Source organism: Chiloscyllium punctatum, chromosome 36, assembly GCF_047496795.1.
Source record: "Chiloscyllium punctatum isolate Juve2018m chromosome 36, sChiPun1.3, whole genome shotgun sequence".
NCBI classification, from domain to species: Eukaryota; Metazoa; Chordata; class Chondrichthyes; order Orectolobiformes; family Hemiscylliidae; genus Chiloscyllium; species Chiloscyllium punctatum.
Window position 1 is genome coordinate 56,028,293 of NC_092774.1, and position 27,686 is coordinate 56,055,978.

A 27,686-nucleotide genomic window follows, 5' to 3' on the forward strand; every position below is an offset into this window, starting at 1 on the left:
TGGGATAACCTGCAAAGCAGCTATTTGTGGAACAAAAATGGTTAAGGTCCCCAGGAAGGTGGGAGCAAATTGAGACATCAAGGCATTAACACCGACACACCTCAGTGAAACTCTTCTGCTCCCAGTCAGAGCAAAACATCTTTGAAAGCTGCTCTGAAAGTCCAGTCTTCACAACCACACTTCTGCTTTCACCGAAGACAATTAGTCATACAGCACAGAAACAGGCCTTTTGGCCCAACTTGTCTGAGCTGACCAGGTATCGTAAATTAATCTAGTCATATTTGCCAAGACTTGGCCCCAATATGGACTGGCACCTGGACTAAATTGGGTTGGCTATCTGTTCGGCAAGAACAAGTTGGACTGAAAGGTCTGTTTCATGCTGTACATCTCTATGACTCCAGTAGCATGTACCGTCACTTGGCCCCGATCCACTGAACCCTTCGTATTCATACGCCTATCCACATGCTTTTTAACTGTTGAAATTGTACTAGACCCCACCACCTCCTCTGGCAGCTCATTCCATAGCTGCGCCACCCTCTCCATAAAAAGAAATTTGCCCCTGAAATCTCTTTTACATCCCCCATACCTCCCCCCACTCCACCGCCCTCACCCGAAACCTATTACCCTCTCATTCTGGACTTCCCCCATCCAAAGGAAAAGACCTTGAGTATTGACCCTATCCATACCCCTCAGGATTCTATAAAAAGTCTGTAATGTCACCCTTCAGACTCTGGGGAAAACAGCCCCACCCCATCCTTCCGTCCCTCCTGGCCCAAGTAATTAAGAGTTTGCAGAGTCTGCTCCCTCACTGGATTCACTCCAGCTGCTACAAGTGAACAGATTCCCCCCCATCCTCTCCTTCCCAGGATGAACAGTTGTCCAGAGGGAGGGAGTTTCACTCTGAAACTGACAGGGCCACTTCCGCATTGTGATGCCCTGCAGTTTGCAGGAATTCCTTCCCTTCAGAGAATCCCAAGTGTGGAAGCAGGCCACTCGGCCCAATGAGTCCACACCCACCCTCCAAAGGGTAACTCACCCTCAACCATTGCTCAATATTAATTCTCCTGACTAATACACCTAACCTGCACATCCCTGGGCACTATGGGTAATTTAGAACTGCCAATCCACCCTAACCTGCACATCCCTGGGCACTATGGGTAATTTAGAACTGCCAATCCACCCTAACCTGCACATCCCTACACACTATAGATAATTTAGTATAGGAAATCACCCCCTAAAATGGATAAAGTTAAAAATCACACAACACCAGTTTGTAGACCAACAGGTTTGTTTGGAAGCACTAGCATTTGGAGCGCTGCTCCTTCATTAGGTGGTTGTGGAGAATAAGGTCATAAGACATAGAATTTATGGAAAAACACAACAGTGTCCTGCCACTGAAATGACCTGTTAAACAAACCTGGATTGTGAAGAATTTCATCTTTTCGAATGGGTTGCAGGTATCATTAACATGCAAATCCCAGAACCACCTGGAAGGCACCTTCTCAAGAGAACTTAAAGTTTTATAACAAAAAGTGACACTTTAGCCCAGCTCTGCAAATATAATTCTGCAAACATACACAAACAAGTCCACGGGAGTGAATGTGTGTGTGTGCACGCACATGAGAGAGAGAAAATGTCTATTTCCATCCTGTATGTCTCTGTCTATTTGAGACTATATGCCTTCTGTTGGGGTAAGCATTGTTGTAAATCATAGCTGGGTACTAATAGTTAGATATAAGGGGAAAGAGAATTCCTCAAGTAGGGCAGTATAAGAATCCTGGGTGATCCCCATTTCTGGTTTACTTCCTAATGAACAAACATTAAACACAAGCACCTATTTATTTCAAATTTGGTTTCATTTTTCTTGTTTGATTCCCTGCTGTGACTACACTGTGCCTGGATGGTTGACAGGCTGGGAGATTGTGGGTTGGGGCTTGATTGACTGAATGTTTTATTGTTCCGGAAGGTGTAGAAGAGAACAGAGGACAGAGAAATCAGGACCTGAAATCTGAGCTGACACCAGACTACCCTGTGATCAGTGCTTTGATTAGCAGTGCCAACCCTCCACCTTTACCTAGCTTCCCATTTGAGGACACCCTCAATATTCAGGATCCAATCCTTGTCATCCTGAAGCCATGTCTCTGTAGGGAGTGTCAGATCGCAATTATTCTCTTCAATGTGTGTAGTCAATTCATTCACTTTTGTCACAATGCAGCACACATTCAGACACACCATTTTTAGGATCAATTTTTGTGATCTTTAGAATCCAGTTTTGATTGCTGGTATATTTACTCTCCTTGTCCCTTTCAATTGTTCTCTGATGTTCATTTTCCACATCACTACATTACTCACCAGTCTTGATTTGGATTGGCCATAATGTCCAGGGACGTGCACGTTAGGTGGGTTAGCCATGGGAAATGCAGGGTCACAGTTTCAGAGTAATAGAAGCAGGAGTAGGCCATTTGGCCCGCCCAGCCGCTCCGCCATTAATTAAGATCACAGCTGATCTATCCATTGTCTCTGGTCCTCCCCTCCCTTCATTGTCCCAACTAGCCTTAATTCCTTGGGACAGAGAATTCCAAAGATTCACTACTCTCCAGGAAAAGCAGTTCCTCCTCCTCTCTGTCTTAAATTTACTCCTCCTAATCTTGAGCCTGGTTTCAGTTGCCAGCAGAAATGACTAGATAGGGTAAAGTTGCAATGATATTCCACTTTCCACCAAAACCTCAGATGTACCCACTCACTCGGTTGCTGTCTCACAAATGCAAAATTTCATTGTAACGTCTTCTGCTCCCATTAAGGGCAAAAAATCTTTGAAAGCTGTTCTGAAACTCTAGCCTTCACAATCACACTTCTGCTTTCACCAAAGAAGATTAGAGTCATGCAGCATGGAAACAGACCCTTTGGTCCAAGTTGTCCAGCCAAACAAATATCCTAAATCAACCTAATCCAATTTGCCTGCATGTGGCTCATACCCCTCAAAACCCTTCCTTTTCATGTACCCATCCAAATGCCTTTTAAAATTCCCCCTCACCTCAAACATATACTTTCTAGTCTTTGATTTTTCTACTTTGGCGAAAGTAACTTGGGTATTCACCCTATCCATTCCCCTTACGAAAGTCTATAAGGTCACCCCTCAGCCTCCAATGCTCTAGGGAAAATATCCCCAGCCATTTCAGCTTCTCCCTGTTACTCGAACCCTCCAACTCTGACAGAAGCCTTTTAAATCTTTTCCAACCCCTTTCAAAGTTTCACAACATCTTTCCTATAACAGGGAGACCAGCAATGAATGTAGTCTTCCAAACGTGGACTAACCAATGTCCTACACAGCTCCAACATGACCTCCAAATTCCTGTACTCTCTGCTCTGACCAATAAAGGAAAGCCTACCAAATGCCTCCTTCACTATCCTGTCTACCAGTGATTCAAGGAACTATGAACCTGCACTCCAAGGTCTCTTTGTTCTGCAACATCCTCCTTAACTGTGTCAGTCCTGCCTGGATTGCTTGACCAAAATGCAAACCACACATTTCTCTAAACTAAACTGCCACACCTTGGCCCATCAGCCCACCTGATCAATTCTCATTCATAGTGAACTCTCTTTCCTCTCTTATTCCCTTGAAGTTGAAAATCTCCACCCCAGACATTCTCAGTTTGCTCAACGTAATCCCTGCTGTACCTCATCCTAAAGGGTCTGGGCCATGCTGATTAACAGGCCCACACTCGGGGGCATTCTGATTGAAACAAAGAATACTGAACAGCCTGGACAGAGTGGAAGTTGGGAAGGTGTTTCCATTGGTTGGAGAGACTAGAATCAGTGGGCACAGCCTTAGAGTAAAGGAAAGACCTTTCAGAATGGAGGTAAGGAGAAACGTCTTCAGCCAGAGAGTGGTGAATCTATGGAATTCACTGCCACAGAAGGCTGTGGAGGCCAGGTCACTGAGGATATTTAAGACTGAGATAGAGACGTTCTTGAGTATCAAGACAATGGAGGGTTACAGAGGCAAAGTGGGCAAATGTAGCTGAGGAACCTATCAGCAATGATTGAACGGCAGAGCAGACCTTGAATGGTCCAATTTCTGCTCCGATGTCTTATGTTCTCTTGCTGTCCTGGACACAGTGTGAGAGAATTGGAAGCAGGAATAGGCCATTTGGTCTTTCAAGCCAGCACCAACATTCAACAGATTATCAGCAGATTCACAACCATCGAGATGAATAGGTTGGGACTTGTTCACTGGATCACAGGAGGTTTGGAGGTGACCTGACAGGTTTATAAAATCACAAGGGACAGAGATGAGGTGACCGCTGGGTATCCTTTCCCTAAGGTGGGGGTATGAAGATTAGGCAGCAAATTTGAAGGTGAGAGGAGAAAGACTTTAAAAAGGCAGGAGGGGCACCTTTTTGTTTTAAACACTGTGAGTGGTTTGTGTGTGGAATGAATGTCCAGACACGGTGGTGGATGCAGGTACAGTAACAACGTTTAAAAGGCATTTGGATAAGTACATGAATAGGAAAGGTTCAGAGGGATATGGGCCAAACACAGGCAGGTGGGACTAGTTTAGTTTGTGAATATATTCAGCATGGATTAGTTGGACTGAAGGGTCTGTTTCTATGCTGTATAACTTTACAACAGTTCTGTATTGGTCTTAAAACCATTTTCTTGCCTTCCCCCAGAAACATCCACTTCTTTGTTGTTCAAAATTCACATGAACTCAGCCTTGAATATTTTCAATGACCCCCTAACTGCAGGAAGATATCACCACTTCTGAACTCAACTGGCAGTGAATGGTGTAGAAGGATGCTGAGGCCCCTTTGCACATCCACACATCATTCCTGATGAAGTGCTCGGAACCAAAATGTCGAGTCTCCTGGTCCTTTTTCCAGCCCCAAACTTTGACTCTAATCTCCAGCATCTGTAGTTCTGACTTTCTCCACATCCCAATATATCACCATTTAAACAATACATCTCCTTTCTGCTTTTTGTTTCACAGCAATGGCTATAACTTCACATTGAGATACTGCATTTGCCACGTGTTTGTAAATTGTGGTCTTCTCTACATCGGGGAGACCGAGCGTAAACTGTGGAAACAGTTCACCGAGCGTCACAGCCAGGTCTGCAGAGGTTGTCCGGACCTCCCGTTTTAATTCCCCTTCCCAGTCCCTTCCTAACAAGAACATCTTAGGCTTCCTCTATTACCACAACGAACCAAACTGCAAATTGGGGGAACAACATCCCATCACCCCCCCCCCCCCCCCCCCCCCCCCCCGGGCAGCCTACAGCCTGCAGGACTCAACATTGAGTTCTCCAATTTCAAATAACCTGCCTTTACACCCCCGACTCTCTTCTCAGATCCATGCCCCTCATTTCCACTCCTTCCTGCCACCAACCTGATTTGTTCCCCCATTTGACTAACCAGGCCATACCCTCTCCCTCTCTTCACCTATCCCCACTTTAGCCCCAGCCCCTGCCCCTGCCCCAGCACCCACCCCTAGTCCTGAAGAAGGCTTGCACCCGAAACATCGACTTTTCCACTTCCTGATGCTGCCTTGTTTGCTGTGCCCTTCCAGCCTCCTGTCTGTCTATTTTGCCAATTGAGACACAGACCTGGAACACGTTTCCATAGTCCGTCCCCTCCCTGGGATCACTCCCTTTCCTTTCAGTTGATGCAAGTCAACAATTGAACTCCGGAAAGAAATAGAAATGGCAAAGGGGGCGAGAAAAGAGAGTGCCGTACTCACAGATCTTACACAAAGGAAGGAATTTGCAGTCTGGGTGAAGTTCAATGTTGATTCAGAAAGAGATGTGCAGGAGTAGCAGCTTCAGAAACTCATGGTCTAACTTCAGCATTCAGACAATGCAGTGGCTCTGATTGGCAGGAGGACCAATTTCGTTCTAGTCCTCCAGGGTTCCCTATTGGACCATCAAAGGAAGGTCGCGCGCCATTTTTTGCGGAAAGCGATGAGCATGCCCTGAATTTTGCTGACAATGCTGGGCATGCGCACTGTGGTGCTGACACTGGAAAACATGCGTACTATGTTCACTGGGGATGCTGGTGTTCCTGTCAGATTTTAAGAGTCCAAATGCCAATAGGAAAAAAGGGGTATAGGCACAATTTGTTTTTCACTGTGATTCGACATTGTATTGCTTTTGCATTCTGTCTGGCTACTCAACTTTTGTATGTCTTTTCCCCAGGTTGGGGGGCGAGACCAGAACTGGATTACATGGGTTTCGGGTGAGAGGGAAAAGATTTCTGAGGTTTGCACAGAGGGTGGTGCGTGTATGGAATGAGCTGCCAGAGGAAGTGGTGGAGGCTAGTATAATGATAATATTTAAAATGCATCTGGATGGAGATATGAATAGGACAGATTCAGAGGGATAAGGGGCGAAATACTGGAAAATTGGTCATTAGATTAATTTAGAATATCTGGTTGGTATAGACCGAAGGGTATGTTTCTGTGCTCTGTGACGCTATTTCTAGATAGTTGGAACCAACTTCACAAGACTAGGACTAGGCCATCCACCCCTTCCAGCCTGTCCTGAGCTGTGGCCTGACTGTGCTTATTTCAGTGAAAGTTTCAGAAAGATTTCAGCAGCTCTTTTAAAAACTTGAACATGCTTTCTGACTTTAACAATGTTTCTGAATATATCATTTTAGGTATTCTCAATTTTGAAGATCAGCCATTTCTCACCCCTCCCGACTCCCAAGCAGAGTCATCACCATCTATTTTTTCTCTCTCTGTCCTTTGAAGGGCTTGATACAGCGGTCAAAGCTGGTTCGAGGCTCAAGAAAGGACGGGTGTGGTGGGGGCTGGGGAGAAAAGAGACCGAGTGGATGGGGGACAGAGAGAGAGAAAATGGACGGGGGCAGAGGGTGGGGGTAGAGAGACTAGGGGGTACAGAGAGAGAGAATAAGTGGGGTTGATAGACTGGGCGGGGGAAAGAAAGTGGGCGTGGTGAAGAAGTGGGAGATGGCACAGGGCAGGGTGACACTATGCACACGGATACACAAGATGGCCACTGAGCCATCAGTTGACCAACTTGACACACGAGATGGCCGCTGGATCACAATACGGAGAGAAACCGCAGAGCTGATACAGACACTGCCTGGGGCCACCAGAATACCAGCACAATGGACTCACAACCCAGTTGATTAGTTTAAGGCGGGTGGGGGAGACAATACACATGAGTAATGAACACTGCCCGCCGAAGTGTCTGGGTCCAGCCAACACCTCTTATAGAAGTGCTAACAGCTTGATACAGACTCAATACCAAATGCTAATAGCCAGGGCTGCAGGAATCCCCCTTCTCAGGAAGAGCAATTAGCGCCCATTACTACAACAATGGATTTCCATGCAGACATTGAAATGGACAATGTCTGCACTGAAACTGACAACGACTGTGCGGAAATTAACAAAGGCTGTGCTGGAACTGACAAAGACTGTATCGAAACTATCAACAATTCTACAATGATTACCATAAACAAATCATATTACAAAGACAATAATCTCATTCCTGACCGATTGTATCACAAGATGTATAAAAGTTTCTTGACGTGTGCTCCGGGTCGAGAGAAGACTCGCAGCTGACACTGTGCTGTTGGGGTCTTTCTCTCCCCGGAGCCCCGGTATTTCCTTGTGCAATAAACTCTGTCATTGAACCTCAATTCTGACTCCGAGCCTGGTGTTTTTCCCCACAACAGGGGAGAGAGAATGATACGGGGAGTGGCAGATGGTTGAGGGAGGGAGAGAGAGAGAATGGATAGAGAGGAGGTGGTGGAGGCCTGGAAGAATAGAAATGGGACAGAGGGTGTGGGAAGAGAATAGATGGGGGCAGACGGACAGGACAGCAACAGGGTGAGGAATGAAATGACAGGGGTGCAGAGGGTTGCATGAGAGAGAATGGACAGGTTGTTTGAAGTATAGAGGGAGAATGGACAAGAAGCTGGGGATGGAGAGAGAATGGTCAAGGGGTGCTGTTGTTGGCGGGGGGAATGGACAGTGGGAGCTGTGGGTGGTGGGGAGAATGGATGGGGGCACTGCGTGTGGCCAAGATCAACAAGGTTAATGAAAGTCAACACTTATCAAATTGTTTCTGGAACAGAAAAACTTGCACTGGAGACTCCCAGAAGAGAGGTGTCTCATATGTATTCCTTCAATTAGTTTTGAAATATTGTTGTGTATCTGAATTGTTCAGGGATACCTGGCACATAGAGAGATGGCTGTGGTTGTTGGAGGTCAGTCATCACAGTTCCAGAACGTCTCTTCAGGAATTCATAGGGTAGTGTCTTAGGCTCAACCATCTTCATCAATGACCATCCTCCATCATAAGGTCAGAGGTGGAAATATTTGCCAATAATTGCACAATGTTCAGCACGATTCACAACTCCTCATAAACTGAAGCAGTTCAGTTTGAAATGCAACAAGATCTTAACAATATCCAATGGGCTGATGAGTGACAAGTAACATGTATGCCATGCCAATGCCAAACAATGACTCATCCCCAAAAGAGATCATCTGCCACTGCCCCATGATATTCAACAGTGTTACTGTCACTAAATACCCCACTGTCCATTGACCACAAACTCACTGAGGACGAACGATCAGTCCTCAGCAAAGGACTCACCTTCATCCCCCTCCGTCCACACATCAATGAATTTAATACATGCTGTGATGTCGAATACTTCTTCCGCCGCCTCTGCCTCCGAGCTTATTTTCACAATCAGGACTCCCTTCCACCTTCTGAGGACCCCTTTGCCCACCTCGAACACACATGCATCTACCTGGACACCTCGCAAACGCCTATTACCCGCTTTCGACCTCTTCATTTCCAACTGCCGCCGGGACATTAACCGCCTTAACCTGTCTACCCCCCTCCCCTCCTCCAACCTCTCACCCTCACAACACGCAGCCCTCCAATCCCTCTGCTCCAATCCTGACCTCACCATCAAGCCAGCAGATAAAGGGGGCGCAGTGGTATTGTGGCGCACTGACCTCTACACCGCTGAAGCCAAACGCCAACTCGAGGACACCTCTTCCTACCACCCCCTCGACCATGACCCCACCCCCATCACCAAACCATCATCTCCCAGACGACACAGAACCTCATCACCTCAGGAAATCTCCCACCCACAGCTTCCAACCTTATAGTCTGGCAACCCTGCACTGCCTGGTTCTACCTCCTTCCCAAGATCCACAAGCCTGACCACCCTGGCCGACCCATCGTCTCAGCATGCTCCTGCCCCACTGAACTCATTTCTACCTACCTCAACACTGTCCTATCCCCCATTCCAGGAATTCCCCACATATGTTTGAGACACCACCCACACCCTCCACCTCCTCCAAGACTTCTGTTTCACCGGCCCCCAATGCCTCATCTTCACCATGGGTATCCAATCCCTCTACACCTTCATCCGCTATGATCAGGGGCTCCAAGCCCTCCGTTTCTTCTTCTCCAAATGTCCCCAACAGTACCCTTCCACCGACACTCTCATTCGTTCGGCTGAACTGGTCCTCACCCTTAACAATTTCTCCTTCGAATCCTCCCACTTCCTCCAGACCAAAGGGGTAGCCATGGGCACCCATATGGGCCCCAGCTATGCCTGTCTCTTTGTGGCCATGGAGAACAGTCGATTTTCCATAATTACACCGGCACCACTCCCCACCTCTTCCTCCGCTACATTGATGACTGCATTGGCGCCACCTCGTGCTCTCGTGAGGAGGTTGAGCAATTTATCAACTTCACCAACACAGTCCACCCTGACCTTAAATTTACCTGGACCATCTCTGACACTCCCTCCCCTTCCTAAACCTCTCCATCTCCATTATTGACGACCGACTTGATACCAACATTATTTACAAACCCACCGACTCCCACAGCTACCTGGACTACACCTCTTCCCATCTTACATCCTGCAAAAATGCCATCCTGTATTCCCAACTCCTCCGCCTCTGCCGTATCTGCTCCCAGGAGGACCAGATCTACCACAGAACACACCAGATGGCCTCCTTCTTTAGAGACCATAATTTCCCTTCCCACGTGGTTAAAGATGCCCTCCAACGCATCTCATCCACATCCTGCACCTCCGCCCTCAGACCCCACCCCTCCAACTGTAACAAGGACAGAATGCCCCTGGTGATCAGCTTCCACCCTACCAACCTTCGCATTAACCAAATCATCCGCTGACATTTCCGCCACCTCCAAACAGACCCCACCATCAGGGATATATTTCCCTCCCCACCCCTTTCCACCTTCCGCAAAGACCGTTCCCTCCATGACTACCTGGTCAGGTCCACGCCCTCCTTCAACCCACACTCCCATCCTGGCACCTTCCCCTGCCACCGCAGGAATTGCAAAACCTGTGCCCACACCTCCTCCCCCACCTCCATCCAAGGCCCTAAAGGAGCCTTCCACATTCATCAAAGTTTTACCTGCACATCCACCAATATCATTTATTGTATCCATTGCTCCCGATGCGGTCTCCTCTACATTGGGGAGACTGGACACCTCCTAGCAGAGCACTTTAGGGAACATCTCCAGGACACCCGCACCAATCAACCACACCGCTCTGTGGCCCAACATTTCAACTCCCCCTCCCACTCTGCTGAGGACATGGAGGTCCTGGGCCTCCTTCACCACCGCTCCTTCACCACCAGACGCCTGGAGGAAGAATGCCTCATCTTCCGCCTCGGAACACTTCAACCTCAGGGCATCAATGTGGACTTCGACAGTTTCCTCATTTCCCCTTCCCCCACCTCACCCCAGTTCCAAACTTCCAGCTCAGCACTGTCCCCATGACTTGTCCTACCTGTCTATCTTCTTTTCCACCTATCCACTCCCGACCTATCACCTTCATCCCCTCCCCCACTCACCTATTGTACTCTATGCTACTTTCTCCCCACCCGCATCCTCCTCGCACTTATCTGTCCACCCTTCAGGCTCTCTGCCTGTATTCCTGATGAAGGGCTTTTGCCCAAAACATCGATTTTACTGCTCCTCAGATGCTACCTGAACTGCTGTGCTCTTCCAGCACCACTAATCCAGAATCTGGTTTTCAGCATCTGCAGTCATTGTTTTTACCCAGAAACTCAACTAGCCTAATCACAGACACAATGGCAACAAGAGAAGGCAACAGGTCAGGAATACAGTGACTCCCCAAACCCTGTCCATCTTCTACAAGACAAAGTCAGCAGTGTAATGGAATCCTCTCCCACCAGCTTGGATGGGTGCAGCTTCAACAACATTCAAAAAGCTTGATACCATCCAGGACAAAGTCGCCTGCTTGTTTGGCACCATCTCCACATACATTCACTTCCTCTGCCCCACTGTTCAGAAGCAGTAGTGTGTATGATCTACAAGACCCAACACAGAAATTCACCAAAGATCCTTAGAAAATGCCTTCCAAACCAACAACCACTTCTAACTAGAAGGATCAGAGCAACAGATACTTGGGAACACAACCTCTTGCAAGTACCCCTCCAAGCCACTCACCATCTTAACTTGAAAATATATTGTTGTTCCCTCAGTGTCCCTGGGTCTAAATCCTGGAATTTACTCCCTAAGGACATTGTGGGTCACCGTACCATTATGGATCACAGCAGTTGAAGAAGGCGGGTCACCATCACCTTCTCAAGGGGAACTAAATGCTGGTTATCCAGCGATGCCCATTCACCATGAGTAACTTTTAATAAATGGTTGAAACGGAGGGATGGAACCTGCAAATTGAAAAAAAGTCAACGTTCAGGAGGAACAGATGTCGGGCTTTGATTTGATCCTTATTTGAGGACAGATAAAGAGCATTATACTGGAAAAAGAGAGTTAAACATCTGTGGTCTTTCACTCAGTGTATCAATCGAAAATCGATTAAAGATTAGCTATTGACGCATTCGTCACCAACACATGAAAAAGGACGGTTAAAACGGCATAAAGGACCCTTGATTTCATCTTTTTAATGGCTGCTATACTTCCCACAATCCCTTGCGAACCAGATATCGCTCTATTTACCGTGAACAGTGTTCATGTTGCGCATGTGTGAGATCGAAATGGGGCCCCGCACCCCGTCGTTCTGATGGATGGGGAAACCAATTTTATGGAAACCCTGGAGGACTGGAAGGGGCCTGGTCCTCCTGCCAATCAGAACACCCCCCCCCTCCCCCACCAAATATCTTCTGAGCATGAGATATCGTCGACCATGAGCTTCTGAAGCTGCTGTTGCTCCTCTCTCTCTCTGAATGAAGATTGAGCTTCAGTCCAGACTGCAACTTCCTTCCTCTGTTTAACATCTGGGAGTACCGCACTCTCTTTTCTCATCCTTGGGTTCAGCTGTTAGTTTGTAGGAGCTGAGGGAAAAAGAAAGTCAATCGAGGTGAAGGGACAGACTCTGGAAAAGGTTGGTTTAGATCTGTGCCTGTTAATGTTTGACAGGCTTTGTTTCCTGAGCTTGATACATTCACTTGTCTGGCAAAAAAGGATGGCCTCTTGATCCATGTTGGGGATGGAAGTGGATTATGCTGTGAGTGACTTGCTCGTAGTAGTCCAATAAGTATTGGATACGTAATCATGACTCACAAACCTTGAGTTATTGACTGTTTATTCGGGAGCTCACGGGGAGAGCCAAGTCGACCTAATAGTCACAAGTCACTCCGACGAGAAACAGAGAGTTGTGTGATTATATAGGTTACAGTCATTTAACAATTAGTAAACTGTTAATTGCAGGAATTTGAGCAAACTAAGTCACTTTGCCCAGCGACGCAGTGTCTGGACAATGTTGGTTAGTAGCTGATAAGTATACAATAGGTCCTTGCAAAGAGAAGAATATTCCCATGCAAGTAAATAATTAGGTAATAATTCGGAAATTATCAGGTAGCAGTACAGTTGCAAGGCCGAGTATCTCTGTTGAGTCTGGGAATTAAGGGTAATTGGGACAATGCAGGGAGGAGGAGCTCAGACAATGGATAGATCAGCCATGATCTTAATGAATGGCAGAGCAGGCTGGATGGGCAAAATGGTCTACCCCTGCTTCTATTACTGTGAAACTATAACCCTGCATTTCCCATGGCTCACCCACCTAACCTGCACGTCCCTGGACATGATGGCCAATCCAAATCAAGGCCGGTGAGTAATGTAGTGATGTGGAAAATGAACATCAGAGAACAAAGAAAGGGACAAGGAGAGTAAATATACCAGCAATCAAAACTGGATTATAAAGATCACAAAACCTGAAACAATACATGGTGAGTCTGAATGTGTGCCGCATTGTAACAAAAGTGATTGAAGTAACTGCACATATTGAAATGAATAATTATGGTCTGAGACTCCTTACAGAGACATGGCTTCAGGATGGCAAGGATTGGATCCTGAATATTGAGGGGGGAGTCAGATGGGAAGCTCGGTAAAGACAGAGGGTTGGCACTGCTAATCAAAGCACAGATCACACGGTAGTCTGGTGTCTGCTCGGATTTCAGGGCCTGATTTCTCTGTCCTCTGATCTCCCTGTTCCCACAGAGTAAGATGTCGGTCTGTCCTCAACCTTTCTGGACTTCTGTAGAAGCTTTCACGCCTGTTTTACAGCTTCCAGAACAAGAAAACATTCAGTTAATCGAAAGCCAACCCACAATCTCAGCCTGTCACCCATCCAGACAAGAGTGTAGTCACAGCAGGGAATCAAACAAGAAAAATGAAACAAAATCAGAAATAAATAAACGCTTAATGTTTGTTCATTAGGAAGTAAACCAGAAATAGGGGTCTCCCAGGATTCTGAGAGTGCCCTACTTGAGGAATTCTCTCTCCCTTCGATGTAACTATTAGTACTGTTGGGGCAAAGTAACTCGTGTGTCAAATCGTTTAAAGCAAAGTCGTCAGGAGAGGAGACCTTGAGCAATTAACTAGCTTTATTTGTTGCCATGGGGAGTTCCTCTTAGTTCAAAACAAAGTCTAATGTATTCTAATGTAATACAGAATGTTACAAGTCTTATGGTAAATCACAAGCCCCACTTTCCATTAATTATACAACTGAGGGGCAGTCGTAAGTTTCGCATACATTGTCCAGACCTACGTTTCTTAATGTCTACAAATCTGAATGTTATCTTATACTGCAGGTCCAGCTAGGCTCGAATTACCGATAAGGGACAGAGAGAACCAATCCATCATTCTATGAAGCAGCACAGTCTAATGGCCTGAGGAGCAGAGACAGCCCGCAGCTGCAAGGTCAGGCTATCAAAACAGAATTCCTTAGCCAGGGCTCAGACAGCATTATGTTAACAGGCTACATTTTTCTGCAAACATTGCTTTGTGAGAAAATGGCTTCCATGCAGTTTTATGAATTTTGTTCAAATTCTCCCACAATGCCTCCTTTTTTATTAAAAATCAGAGATTATGGGCATCAGCAAAAGAGGAATTATACCCAGAGCCAGGGGTGGTGGTTGGAGATCAGACATATAGTCCTCGGGTTCAGTAAGGACAGGGGCAGAAGACTCCAGCAATTGGGAATCATCATCAGGGGTTTCATCAGGAATGGGAAATCTCAGCATCTGGGAGATCACTGGCGAGGAGGGCCACAACAGTGAACTGAGCCAAGCACAAGATTGTCTACAGGGTGACTTTGATTTCCAGTTAAGCAGTTCCAAAGGCAGGGGGAAAGAAAGCTGCAAGTTGCTCAAACTCCATAAGGTCTCGCTTGGTACGGGTTCGGGATGGATGGGGATAATGGGCACATACTCAGCAGCTGGAGTGGTTGACCTACTGTGTATACAGAAAAGCATTAAAGTGTAATTCCCGTTTACTAGAGGTTATCAGGCCCAATCAAACAGAGTTAGTGAAAGAAAGGTAAGAAAGAGTGTAGTGAAAGACAGAAAGATCAAATTAAAATTTACAAGTTAAACACACTTCAGCTCTTTTCCTAGCTGCTTTCTGAAAATCCAGGTGCCACCAAGTTTGTAACAGAGTATTAACCATTCCCTCCCTGCCCAAGTGTGTACAATAATGCACATAATCAACTAAAATAGGCAGCAGCAAAGAAGGAACACAAACCAGTCCAGCAGGGGTCACCCAGATTTTGGTTTGGGTGTGGAGGGAGTACCCTATTTGAGACCATAGTTTGTGTTCTTCAGCAGGGGCTTCCCCTGTGATTTCAGTGTCAGACCCAGGCGAATGTGCATTCAAACCAGATTACAAAGTGTTAACCTTTCTGCAAGCTGCAGGGTGTTGGCACTGAGGCAGTCTCTCCCTGTCAGTCTGTCTCTCTGCCCCCCTGCATGTGTGTCTTTCTCTCTCTCTGCCTGCCTGCGCCCTCTCTCTTTCTCTTTCTCTCTGCCTGCCTGCGCCCTCTCTCTCTCTCTCTCTCTCTCTCTCGCTGCCTGCCTGCATCCCCCCTCTCTCTCTCTGCCTGCCTGCATCCCCCCTCTCTCTCTCTGCCTGCCTGCATCCCTCTCTCTCTCTGCCTGCCTGTGCCCGTCTCTCTGTCTGCCTGCCTGAGTCCCCCTCTCTCTCTGCCTGCCTGCGCCCCTCTCTCTCTCTCCCTGCCTGCCTGCACCCCTTTCTCTCTCTGCCTGCCTGCGTCCCTCTCTCTCTGCTTGCCTACATGTGCCCCCCTCGCTCTCTGTCTGCTTCCACCCCTCTCTCTGCCTGCCTGCTCCTCTCTCTTTCTCTCTCTCTCTGCCTGCACCCCTCTCTCTCTCTCTCTCTCTCTGCCTGCCTGCACCCCTCTCTCTCTGTCTCTCTCTGCCTGCACCCCTCTCTCTCTCTCTCTGCTTGCCTGCCATCCACCGCTCACTGCCTGCCTGAGCCCCTCTCTCTCTGCCTGCCTGCTCCTCTCTCTGCCTGCATCTCTCTCTCTCTCTCTCTCTCTCTTTCTCTCTCTCTCTCTCTCTCTGCCTGCGTCTCTCTCTCTCTCTCTCTGCCTGCGCCCCTCTCTCTCTCTCCCTGCCTGCCTGCGCCTCTCTCTCTCTGCCTGCATGCGCCCCTCCTTCTCTCTCTCTCTGCCTGCCTGCACCCCTTTCTCTCTCTGCCTGCCTGCGTCCCTCTCTCTGCCTGCCTGCACCCCTCTCTCTCTACCTGCCTCCCTCTCCATCTACCGGCCTGCGTCCCTCTCTCTGCCTGCCTGTGTCCCTCTCTCTCTACCTGCCTCCCTCTCTCTCTACCTGCCTGCGTCCCTCTGTCTGCCTGCCTGCACCCTTCTCTCTCTACCTGCCTCCCTCTCTCTCTGCCTGCCTGCGCCTCTCTCTCTCTGCTTGCCTGCATGTGCCCCCCTCGCTCTCTGTCTGCTTCCACCCCTCTCTCTGCCTGCCTGCTCCTCTCTCTTTCTCTCTCTCTGCCTGCATCTCTCTCTCTCTCTCTCTCTGCCTGCGTCTCTCTCTCTCTCTCTCTCTCTCTCTGCCTGTGTCTCTCTCTCTCTGCCTGCGTCTCTCTCTCCCTGCGTCTCTCTCTCTCTGCCTGCACCCCCCTCTCTCTCTCTCTCTGCCTGCCTGCACCCCTCTCTCTCTCTCTCTGCTTGCCTGCCATCCCCCGCTCACTGCCTGCCTGAGCCCCTCTCTCTCTCTCTGCCTGCCTGCACCCCTCTCTCTCTGCCTGCCTGCGCCTCTCTCTCTCTCCCTGCCTGCCTGTCTGTGCCCCCTCTCTCAACCTGCCTGCGCCCCTTCTCTCTCTCTCTCTGCCTGCCTGAGTCCCCCTCTCTCTCTGCCTGCCTGCACCACTCTCTCTCCCTGCCTGCCTGCACCCCTCTCTCTCTCTGCCTACCTGCGCCTCTCTCTCTCTCTCTCTCTCTCTCAGCCTGCCTTCCTGCGCCCCCTCTCTCTCTCTGCCTGCCTGCACCCCCCTCTCTTTCTACTCACTCTGCCTGCCTGCACCCCTCTCCCTCTCTCTGCCTGCCTGCACCCCCTCTCTCTCTGCCTGCCTGCGCCCCTCTCTCTCTCTGCCTACCTGCACCTCTCTCTCTCTCTCAGCCTGCCTTCCTGCGCCCCTCTCCCTCTCTCTGCCTGCCTGCACCCCCCTCTCTTTCTACTCCCTCTGCCTGCCTGCACCCCTCTCCCTCTCTCTGTCTGCCTGCACCCCCTCTCTCTCTGCCTACCTGCGCCTCTCTCTCTCTCAGCCTGCCTTCCTGCGCCCCTCTCCCTCCCTCTGCCTGCCTGCGCCCCTCTCCCTCTCTCTGCCTGCCTGCCTGCCAGCGCCCTCTCTCTCTCTCTCTGCCTGTGCCCCTCTCTCTCTCTTTCTGCCTGCCTGAGCCCCTCCTTCTTTCTCTCTCTGCTTGCCTGCACCCCCTCCTCGCTCGCTGCCTGCCTGCACCCCTCTCTCTCTCTCTCTCTCTGCTTGCCTGCCATCCACCGCTCACTGCCTGCCTGAGCCCCTCTCCCTCTGCCTGCCTGCACCCCTGTCTCTCTGCCTGCCTGCTCCTCTCTCTCTCTCTGCCTGCATCTCTCTCTCTCTTTCTTTCTCTCTCTCTCTCTGCCTGCGTGTCTCTCTCTCTCTGCCTGCGTCTCTCTCTCTCTCTCTGCCTGCGTCTCTCTCTCTCTCTCTCTCTCTCTCTCTCTCTCTCTGCCTGCGTCTCTCTCTCTCTCTCTCTCTCTCTCTCTCTCTGCCTGCGTCTCTCTCTCTCTCTCTCTCTCTGCCTGCACCCCTCTCTCTCTCTCTGCCTGCCTGCACCCCTCTCTCTCTCTCTGCTTGCCTGCCATCCCCCGCTCACTGCCTGCCTGAGCCCCCCTCTCTCTCTCTCTCTCTCTCTGCCTGCCTGCACCCCTCTCTCTCTGCCTGCCTGCACCTCTCTCTCTCTCTCTCTCTCTGCCTGCACCCCTCTCTCTCTCCCTGCCTGCCTGGCTGTGCCCCTCTCTCTCAACCTGCCTGAGCCCCTCTCTCTCTCTCTCTGCCTGTCTGCACCCCTCTCTCTCTGCCTGCCTGCGCCTCTCTCTCTCTCCCTGCCTGCCTGTTTGTGCCCCTCTCTCTCAACCTGCCTGAGCCCCTCTCTCTCTCTATCTGCCTGCCTGCACCACTCTCTTTCCCTGCCTGCCTGCGCTCCTCTCTCTCTCTCAGCTTGCCTACGACCCCCTCTGTCTCTCTGCCTGCCTTCCTGCGCCCCCTCTCTCTCTCTGCCTGCCTGCACCCCCTCTCTTTCTACTCCCTCTGCCTGCCTGCGCCCCTCTCCCTCTCTCTGCCTTCCTGCCTGTCTGCGCCCCTCTCTCTCTCTCTGCCTGTCAGCGCCCTCTCTCTCTCTCTCTCTTTCTCTGCCTGCCTGCGCCTGCCTCTCTTTCTCTCTCTCTCGCTCTCTCTTTTTCTCTCTCTCTCACTCTCTCTCTCTCTCTCTCTGCCTGAGCCCCTATATCTCTCTGCCTGCCTGTGCCCCTCTCTCTTTCTCTCTCTCTCTGCCTGCCTGTGCCCCTATCTCTCTCTGCCTGCCTGCGCAACTCTCTCTGCCTGACTGCGCCCTCTCTCTTTCTCTCTCTCTCCCTGCCTGCCTGCGCCCCTCTCTCTCTCTGCCTGCCTGCGTCCCTCTCTCTCTGCCTGCATCTCTCTCTCTCTCTCTTTCTCTCTCTCTGCCTGCGTCTCTCTCTCTCTCTCCCCCTTCTGCCTGCCTGCACCCCTCTCTCTCTGCCTGCCTGCGCCTCTCTCTCTCCCTGCCTGCCTCTCTGTGCTCCTTTCTCTCAACTTGCCTGCGCCCCTCTCTCTCTCTCTCTCTGCCTGCCTTCGTCCCCCTCTCTCTCTCTCTCTCTCTGCCTGCCTGCACCCCTCTCACTCTCCCCCTGCCTGCCCACGCCCCTCTCACTCTCCCCCTGCTTGCCTGCGCCCCTCTCACTCTCTCTCTGCCTGCACCCCTCTCTCTCTCTCTCTCTGCCTGCCTGCACCCCTCTCTCTCTCTCTCTCTCTCTCTGCCTGCACCCCTCTCTCTCTCTCTCTGCCTGCACCCCTCTCTCTCTCTCTCTCTGCTTGCCTGCCATCCACCGCTCACTGCCTGCCTGAGCCCCTCTCTCTCTGCCTGCCTGCTCCTCTCTCTGCCTGCATCTCTCTCTCTCTCTCTTTCTTTCTCTCTCTGCCTGCGTCTCTCTCTCTCTGCCTGCATCTCTCTCTCTCTCTCTCTCTGCCTGCGCCCCTCTCTCTCTCTCTCTGCCTGCCTGCGCCCCTCTCTCTCTCTCCCTGCCTGCCTGCGCCTCTCTCTCTCTGCCTGCATGCGTCCCTCCTTCTCTCTCTCTCTGCCTGCCTGCACCCCTTTCTCTCTCAGCCTGCCTGCGTCCCTCTCTCTGCCTGCCTGCACCCCTCTCTCTCTACCTGCCTCCCTCTCCATCTACCGGCCTGCGTCCCTCTGTCTGCCTGCCTGTGTCCCTCTCTCTCTACCTGCCTCCCTCTCTCTCTACCTGCCTGCGTCCCTCTGTCTGCCTGCCTGCACCCTTCTCTCTCTACCTGCCTCCCTCTCTCTCTGCCTGCCTGCGCCTCTCTCTCTCTGCTTGCCTGCATGTGTCCCCCTCGCTCTCTGTCTGCTTCCACCCCTCTCTCTGCCTGCCTGCTCCTCTCTCTTTCTCTCTCTCTGCCTGCACCCCTCTCTCTCTCTCTCTCTCTCTCTCTGCCTGTGTCTCTCTCTCTCTGCCTGCGTCTCTCTCTCTCCCTGCGTCTCTCTCTCTCTGCCTGCACCCCCCTCTCTCTCTCTCTCTGCCTGCCTGCACCCCTCTCTCTCTCTCTCTCTCTCTCTCTGCTTGCCTGCCATCCCCCGCTCACTGCCTGCCTGAGCCCCTCTCTCTCTCTCTGCCTGCCTGCACCCCTCTCTCTCTGCCTGCCTGCGCCTCTCTCTCTCTCCCTGCCTGCCTGTCTGTGCCCCCTCTCTCAACCTGCCTGCGCCCCTTCTCTCTCTCTCTCTGCCTGCCTGAGTCCCCCTCTCTCTCTGCCTGCCTGCACCACTCTCTCTCCCTGCCTGCCTGCACCCCTCTCTCTCTCTGCCTACCTGCGCCTCTCTCTCTCTCAGCCTGCCTTCCTGCGCCCCCTCTCTCTCTCTGCCTGCCTGCACCCCCCTCTCTTTCTACTCCCTCTGCCTGCCTGCACCCCTCTCCCTCTCTCTGCCTGCCTGCGCCCCTCTCTCTCTCTGCCTACCTGCGCCTCTCTCTCTCTCTCAGCCTGCCTTCCTGCGCCCCTCTCCCTCTCCCTGCCTGCCTGCCTGAGTCCCCCTCTCTCTCTGCCTGCCTGCACCACTCTCTCTCCCTGCCTGCCTGCACCCCTCTCTCTCTCTGCCTACCTGCGCCTCTCTCTCTCTCTCAGCCTGCCTTCCTTCGCCCCTCTCCCTCCCTCTGCCTGCCTGCGCCCCTCTCCCTCTCTCTGCCTGCCTGCCTGCCAGCGCCCTCTCTCTCTCTCTGCCTGTGCCCCTCTCTCTCTCTTTCTGCCTGCCTGAGCCCCTCCTTCTTTCTCTCTCTGCTTGCCTGCACCCCCTCCTCGCTCGCTGCCTGCCTGCACCTCTCTCTCTCTCTCTCTGCTTGCCTGCACCTCCTCCTCGCTCGCTGCCTGCCTGCACCCCTCTCTCTCTCTCTCTCTCTCTCTCTCTCTGCTTGCCTGCCATCCACTGCTCACTGCCTGCCTGAGCCCCTCTCCCTCTGCCTGCCTGCACCCCTGTCTCTCTGCCTGCCTGCTCCTCTCTCTCTCTGCCTGCATCTCTCTCTCTCTTTCTATCTCTCTCTCTCTCTCTCTCTGCCTGCGTGTCTCTCTCTCTCTGCCTGCGTCTCTCTCTCTCTCTCTGCCTGCGTCTCTCTCTCTCGCTCTCTCTCTCTCTCTCTCTGCCTGCGTCTCTCTCTCTCTCTCTCTCTGCCTGCACCCCTCTCTCTCTATCTCTCTGCCTGCCTGCACCCCTCTCTCTCTCTCTGCTTGCCTGCCATCCCCCGCTCACTGCCTGCCTGAGCCCCCCTCTCTCTCTCTCTCTCTTTCTGCCTGCCCGCACCCCTCTCTCTCTGCCTGCCTGCACCTCTCTCTCTCTCTCTCTCTGCCTGCACCCCTCTCTCTCTCCCTGCCTGCCTGTCTGTGCCCCTCTCTCTCAACCTGCCTGAGCCCCTCTCTCTCTCTCTCTGCCTGCCTGCACCCCTCTCTCTCTGCCTGCCTGCGCCTCTCTCTCTCTCTCAGCTTGCCTACGCCCCCCTCTCTCTCTCAGCCTGCCTTCCTGTGCCCCTCTCTCTCAACCTGCCTGAGCCCCTCTCTCTCTCTCTCTGCCTGCCTGCACCCCTCTCTCTCTGCCTGCCTGCGCCTCTCTCTCCCTGCCTGCCTGTTTGTGCCCCTCTCTCTCAACCTGCCTGAGCCCCTCTCTCTCTCTATCTGCCTGCCTGCACCACTCTCTTTCCCTGCCTGCCTGCGCTCCTCTCTCTCTCTCAGCTTGCCTACACCCCCCTCTCTCTCTCTGCCTGCCTTCCTGCGCCCCCTCTCTCTCTCTCTGCCTGCCTGCACCCCCTCTCTTTCTACTCCCTCTGCCTGCCTGCGCCCCTCTCCCTCTCTCTGCCTTCCTGCCTGTCTGCGCCCCTCTCTCTCTCTCTGCCTGTCAGCGCCCTCTCTCTCTCTCTTTCTCTGCCTGCCTGCGCCTGCCTCTCTTTCTCTCTCTCTCTCTTTTTCTCTCTCTCTCACTCTCTCTCTCTCTCTGCCTGTGCCCGTATCTCTCTCTGCCTGCCTGCGCAACTCTCTCTGCCTGACTGCGCCCTCTCTCTTTCTCTCTCTCTCCCTGCCTGCCTGCGCTCCTCTCTCTCTCTCAGCTTGCCTACGCCCCCCTCTCTCTCTCAGCCTGCCTTCCTGTGCCCCCTCTCTCTGTCTGCCTGCCTGCACCCCCCTCTCTTTCTACTCCCTCTGCCTGCCTGCGCCCCTCTCTCTCTCTCTGCCTGTCAGCGCCCTCTCTCTCTCTCTCTCTGCCTGCCTGCGCCTGCCTCTCTTTCTCTCTCTCTCTCTCTCTGCCTGAACCCCTATATCTCTCTGCCTGCCTGTGCCCCTCTCTCTTTCTCTCTCTCTCTCTCTCTCTCTGCCTGCCTGTGCCCCTATCTCTCTCTGCCTGCCTGCGCAACTCTCTCTGCCTGACTGCGCCCTCTCTCTTTCTCTCTCTCTCCCTGCCTGCCTGCGCCCCTCTCTCTCTCTGCCTGCCTGCGTCCCTCTCTCTCTGCCTGCATCTCTCTCTCTTTCTCTCTCTCTGCCTGCGTCTCTCTCTCTCTCTCCCCCTTCTACCTGCCTGCACCCCTGTCTCTCTGCCTGCCTGCGCCTCTCTCTCTCCCTGCCTGCCTGTCTGTGCTCCTTTCTCTCAACTTGCCTGCGCCCCTTCTCTCTCTCTGCCTGCGCCCCTTCTCTCTCTCTCTCTCTGCCTGCCTTCGTCCCCCTCTCTCTCTCTCTCTCTGCCTGCCTGCACCCCTCTCACTCTCCCCCTGCCTGCCCACGCCCCTCTCACTCTCCCCCTGCTTGCCTGCGCCCCTCTCACTCTCTCTCTGCCTGCGCCCCTCTCTCTCTCTCTCTCTGCCTGCGCCCCCCTCTCTCTCTCTCTCTCTCTCTCTGCCTGCCTGCGCCCCTCTCTCTCTCTCTCTCTCTGCCTGCACCTCTCTCTCACTCTGCCTGCACCCCCTCTCTCTCTCTCTCTCTCTGCCTGCCTGCGCCCCTCTCACTCTCCCCCTACCTGCCTGCGCCCCTCTATCTCACTCTGCCTGCGCCTCTCTCTCTCTCTCTGCCTGCCTGCACCCCCCTCTCGCTGCCTGCCTGCACCTCTCTCTCTCTTTTTCTCTTTCTCTCTCTCTCTCTGCCTGCGCCCCATCTCTCTCTGCCTGACTGCGCCCTCTCTCTTTCTCTCTCTCTGCCTACCTGCGCCACCCCTCTCAGTCTGCATATGCCCTTCTTTCTTTTTCTCTCTCTGCCTACCTGCCTGCGCCCCCTCTCTCTCTGCCTGCCTGCGCCCCCCTCTCTCTCTGCCTGCCTGTGCCCTCTCTCTCTCTCTCTGCCTGCCTGCACTCCCCCTCTCTCTGCCTGCCGCCCCCCTCGCTGCCTGCCTGCGCCCCCTCTCTCTCTCTACCTGCCTGCACACCTCTCTTTCTCTCTACCTGCCTGTGTCCCTCTCTCTCTCTCTGCCTGCCTGTGTCCCTCTCTCTCTCTCTGCCTGCCTGCACCCCCCTCTCTCTCTGCCTGCCTGCGCCCCCCTCTCTCTCTCTGCCTGCCTGCGCCCCCCCTCTCTCTCTCTGCCCGTCTATGCCCCCCTCTGCCTGCGCCCCTCTCTCTCTGCCTGCCTGCACCTCTCTCTCTCTGCCTGCCTGCGCCTCTCTCTGCCTGCCTGTGCACCCCCTCTCTCTGCCCGTCTATGCCCCCCCTGCCTGCGCTCCTCTCTCTCTCTCTCTGCCTGCCTGCGCCCCTCTCTCTCTCTGCCTGCCTGCGCCACTCCCCCTCTCTCTGCCTTCCTGCGTCCCTCTCTCTCTGCCTGTTTATGCCCCCCTCTGCCTGCGCGCCTCTCTCTCTCTCTCTCTCTCTGCCTGCCTGCGCGCCTTTCTCTCTGTAACACTCTTCAACTTTCTACATGTCTCAGTTCATAGTTGCCCAATGTGTCCTGTATGCCAAATTCATTCAAGTCTGGACGTCCTGAAGCGAGCAATTATACTTCAGATTTCTACTCACCAATTAAAACTAATGTTGTGCACTCAAACAGATCGGGGGCATCTTGAAGCATGTCACGGACCTCAGTGTGGGTCCAGGGCTTATCAAATAAGGTTTCACCTCTCAAAACCCTGGGGCAAGCAAATTCATTATTACTAACTTTGTAAAGCACAAGTGCTCTCTGTCTCTCTCTCTCTCTGCCTGCGCCCCTATATCTCTCTGCCTGCCTGTGCCCCTCTCTTTCTCTCTCTCTCTCTGCCTGCCTGTGCCCCTATCTCTCTCTGCCTGCCTGCGCAACTCTCTCTGCCTGACTGCGCCCTCTCTCTTTCTCTCTCTCTCCCTGCCTGCCTGCGCCCCTCTCTCTCTCTTTCTCTCTCTCTCTCTGCCTGCATCTCTCTCTCTCTCTCTCTCTTTCTCTCTCTGCCTGCCTGCACCCCTCTCTCTCTGCCTGCCTGCGCCTCCAGACGCTAGGACCCTGTTGAGTTCTCTCACTAGTATCTTATGGCTGAGTAGGGAGAATTGTATCAACATTTCTAACAGCATTTTTGTCCCTGGCCAGCTTTCCTCTTTATTTTGGACACTCATCTCTCAAAGGATATCGACCGATGACCTGAGAGGACCAGGGTATCTCCTGCCTGACTCGCCAACTGTGGGGGATGGAAATAAAGCCCCATGTCAGGAAAGAATTTGTTTATCAGGAAGCAGTACAGCTGCAAGGCCAACCGTCTCCGCTGAGCCTGGGAAACACAAGCTTTAGCAAGCAGGCACTAAGCTGAGATTCAAAATGGTTTCCAGGCTCTAATATGTGACAAAATGGCTGACCCAAATCTAACAATTCTCCCACATCATCGCAGGGAATAAAACAAGAAAAATGAAACCAAATGAGAAATAAATAGGGGATCGTGCTTAATGTTTGTTCATTACGAAGTAAACAAGAAATAGGGGTCTCCCAGGATTCTTATGGTGCCCTACTTGAGGAATTCTGTCCAACAAGTTTAAGTGGAAGCACTAGCTTTCCGAGTGCAGCTCCTTCATCAGTGGATTGTGGAATATAAAATTGTAAGACACAGAATTTATAGCAACAGTTTATAGTGTGATGTAACTAAAATTATATACTGAAGAAGACCTGGATTGTTTGTTAAGTCTCTCATCTGTTCGAATGACCATGATAGTTTCAGTTCTTTCAAATGTAAATCACAAAACCTTTTAAAATAGTTAAATCCTCAAGTGAACTTTACCAATTACTGTCGCGTCAGCCCAGATAATGTATTGAAAGTGTGAGCTCCCCTGTGTGAGACTGTCTGTGCCACAATGGTTAAACTGATTTACAGAATCTTGCATGGATTCATGCAGTTTTTGAGCAAAGACATAATTCTGCAAGTACGAATTCACCCAACTGGTGCGTGTGTGTGTGCATGTGTGTGCGTGTGTGTGTGTGTGTGTGGTGGGGGTGGGATGTATATTTGCAAATACATTCTATGTGCATTTTTTAAAGCAAAAATCTGCAGGCAGTCAATACATGTAATAGTTTGTAAATTTGACTTTGGAAATAGAACCAGTCTGACTCAAGATTGGGATACAGGCAGACTCTGACCTCACGCCTTTAATGCATTGTCTGGGTTGAGATGTGAGCTTTTGCTATAAAACCTTGTTATCTTGAGAAGGTGACAACAAGAAATTCTGGGATTTACATTGTAATGAGACCTGCAACCTATTTGAAAAGGTGGAAGACTTAACAATCCAGGTTTGTTCAATATACCAGTTCAGTGGCAGGACGCTGGAATGTTTTGCTCTAAATTGTGTCTTAGGATCTTATCCTCCACAACCACCCGATGAAAAGGTAGCACTCCAAAAGTTACTGTTTCCAAAGAAGTCTGTTGGACTACAGCCTGGAGTTGTGGGATTCTAGAATCTGGTTTCCATCATCTGCAGTCCTTGTTTTTACCTCATTGATTTTAACCCTACTATGAATCCTCTTGCAAGGATACCTGCCTTGAAGAAGTTTTCCTCCTCTCTCTATAAGAATCTCAGGCAGTCCCTCTCCCACTGCAACTCCCAGGTCATTTCCTCTGCCCTGAAGCTCTTCAACCATGTCCTGAAACAGACTCGCTACCACAGCCACATTTGCTTCGTCAGTACCTGCCTCCGTAACCAACTCATCCCACACGGACTCCGGACCACCTTTAAACCAGCAGAGTTCGGATCCGAACAGGCCATTCCACCCTCCTGTCTGACCTATCACCTTCATTCCCACCTCCATACTCTTTGCTACCTTCCCTCACACTCCTCCCTGACCTATCCCCTCCATCCCCACCCCCATTCACCTATTGTACTCTATGCTACTTTCTCCCCACCCCCACCCTCCTTCATTTATCTCTCCACCCTGCAGGCTCTATTTCTCATGAAGGGCTTTTGCCCGAAACGTCGATTTTCCTGCTTCTCGGATGCTGCCTGAACTGCATGCTTTTCCAGCATCACTCTAATCAAAAGTGGATTGGCCATGTTGAATTACCCATAGTGCCCAGGGATGTGAATGTTAGGGTGGATTGGCCATGCTAAATTACCCATAGTGCTGTGAGAAACGAACCCCACTTAATCAATAATTTTCAGTCTGAGTCAAAGAGTTCTGAAGCAGCACATTTATTCCAACATGTTGCAAGATGGGTGTCTGTATGAAGAGAGACATATCCGACAGTAAAATACAGAGCTTTTTATACTTTTCTGAGGGCTCTCTCGACACCCCTACACTGACCAATAAACCTATTATAAGTGTCTATTTCATTCTATCCCTTTATTTGGTTATTATTTGCGCCCGTTATTCCTTCATTTTGTAATTCCCTGCACCCAAGCCTAAGCCTTTCATACTTATTAATTACTTAACTTGTTTTTCTTTAAATCTGCCTTATTTGGCTGTCCTTGTTCAGTACAGCCTTCCTGTTATTTTGTCCAGTTCCTCTTATCTTATCTAACCGTCTGACTTCTGAGATCATCCTTTACTATCTTGATAGTCCAAAAAGCGGACCTACAAACTATGAGCTTATTTAGAGTGCCCCGCTGCCCTTTTTTTGTGGTCAGCTACAAATAATTTCTTAGCTTAAAACTATTTCTTAAAAGACCCTTAATATTCTTTAAAATCAACATACACCTGACAACCTGAAATTTATCTCTCTCAATCCCCACCCCCACCCTGCAGGCACTCTGCCTCTATTCCTGATGAAGGGCTTTTGTGCGAAACGTCGATTTTCCTGCTCCTCGGATGCTGCCTGACCTGCTGTGCTTTTCCAGTACCACTCTAATCTAAAGTGGATTGGCCATGCTGAAATACCCATCGTGCCCAGGAAAGTGCAGGTTAGGGTGGATTGGCTCTGCTAAATTAGGCATAATGTGCAGGTTAGGTGCATTACTCAGGGTTAAATGTAGAGCAATGGGTGTGGGTAGGTGACCCTTGGGAGGTTCGGTGAGGCCGAGTGGCCTGCTTCCACACTGTGGGGATTCTCTTAAGGGAGGGGTGTTTTTGAAAAGTGTGTTCTCGTCCTCGTCTGCTGCAGGCGCAGCGCATGCGCAGTGCGGTTTCCCTTTGTCGGTCATGCCCCATCCCCACAACCGTCACTTTTCCTCGCCCCGCCCCTAGTTCCTTTGTCACGTCACAACGCGGAAGTGGCCCTGTCAGTTTCAAAGTGAATCTCTCGCCCTATAGACGACTCTTCATCCTGGGAGAGAGACAGAGATGGGAGGAGGGGAAATTGGTCACTTGTAGCAACTGGAGTGAATGCAGGGAGGGAGCAGACTCCGCAAACTCCGGTATGTGTCTTAATTATCCGGGTGAGGAGGGACTGAAGAATAGAGATTGGGAACGGAGAAGGCTGGATATCTTTTCTGTTTTAATGTTTAAAATGCACCCGATTCCCACAAGTAAATGCAACAGGTACAAATACAGCACATGCAATGTTCCTCATTGCAGCTTCAAGCCGGTTTTGCATCCTCTGTTCTTCCTCCACCTTGCTCCAGCACATTCAGCTTCTTTCCCTCATTCACATTCTCCCCTTCCCCTGCCCCCGCCCTGATGTTCCAAGCTGACCCTCAAAAGATCGGTTTGTCCCTCCATTCTTTCCTGGTGGCGCCCATTACTCTTGTTT

The 27,686-nt window shown here is 51.2% G+C and overlaps 1 protein-coding gene across 2 annotated transcripts in view; it reads right to left on the reverse strand.

The window, feature by feature from the left end:
* The window catches only part of LOC140460514 (uncharacterized), a 44,684-nt gene that overhangs the window by 2,012 nt on the left and 14,986 nt on the right, over positions 1 to 27,686 (reverse strand). The window contains exon 1 of one of the 2 annotated variants that reach the window (XM_072555098.1): positions 5,739 to 5,878. The exons of the other annotated variant lie outside the window; for it this stretch is intronic. The gene's annotated coding sequence lies outside the window, so the exon portion shown is untranslated. Of the gene's footprint in view, positions 1 to 5,738; positions 5,879 to 27,686 lie in introns of those variants that run through there. 2 annotated transcript variants of the gene reach the window in all.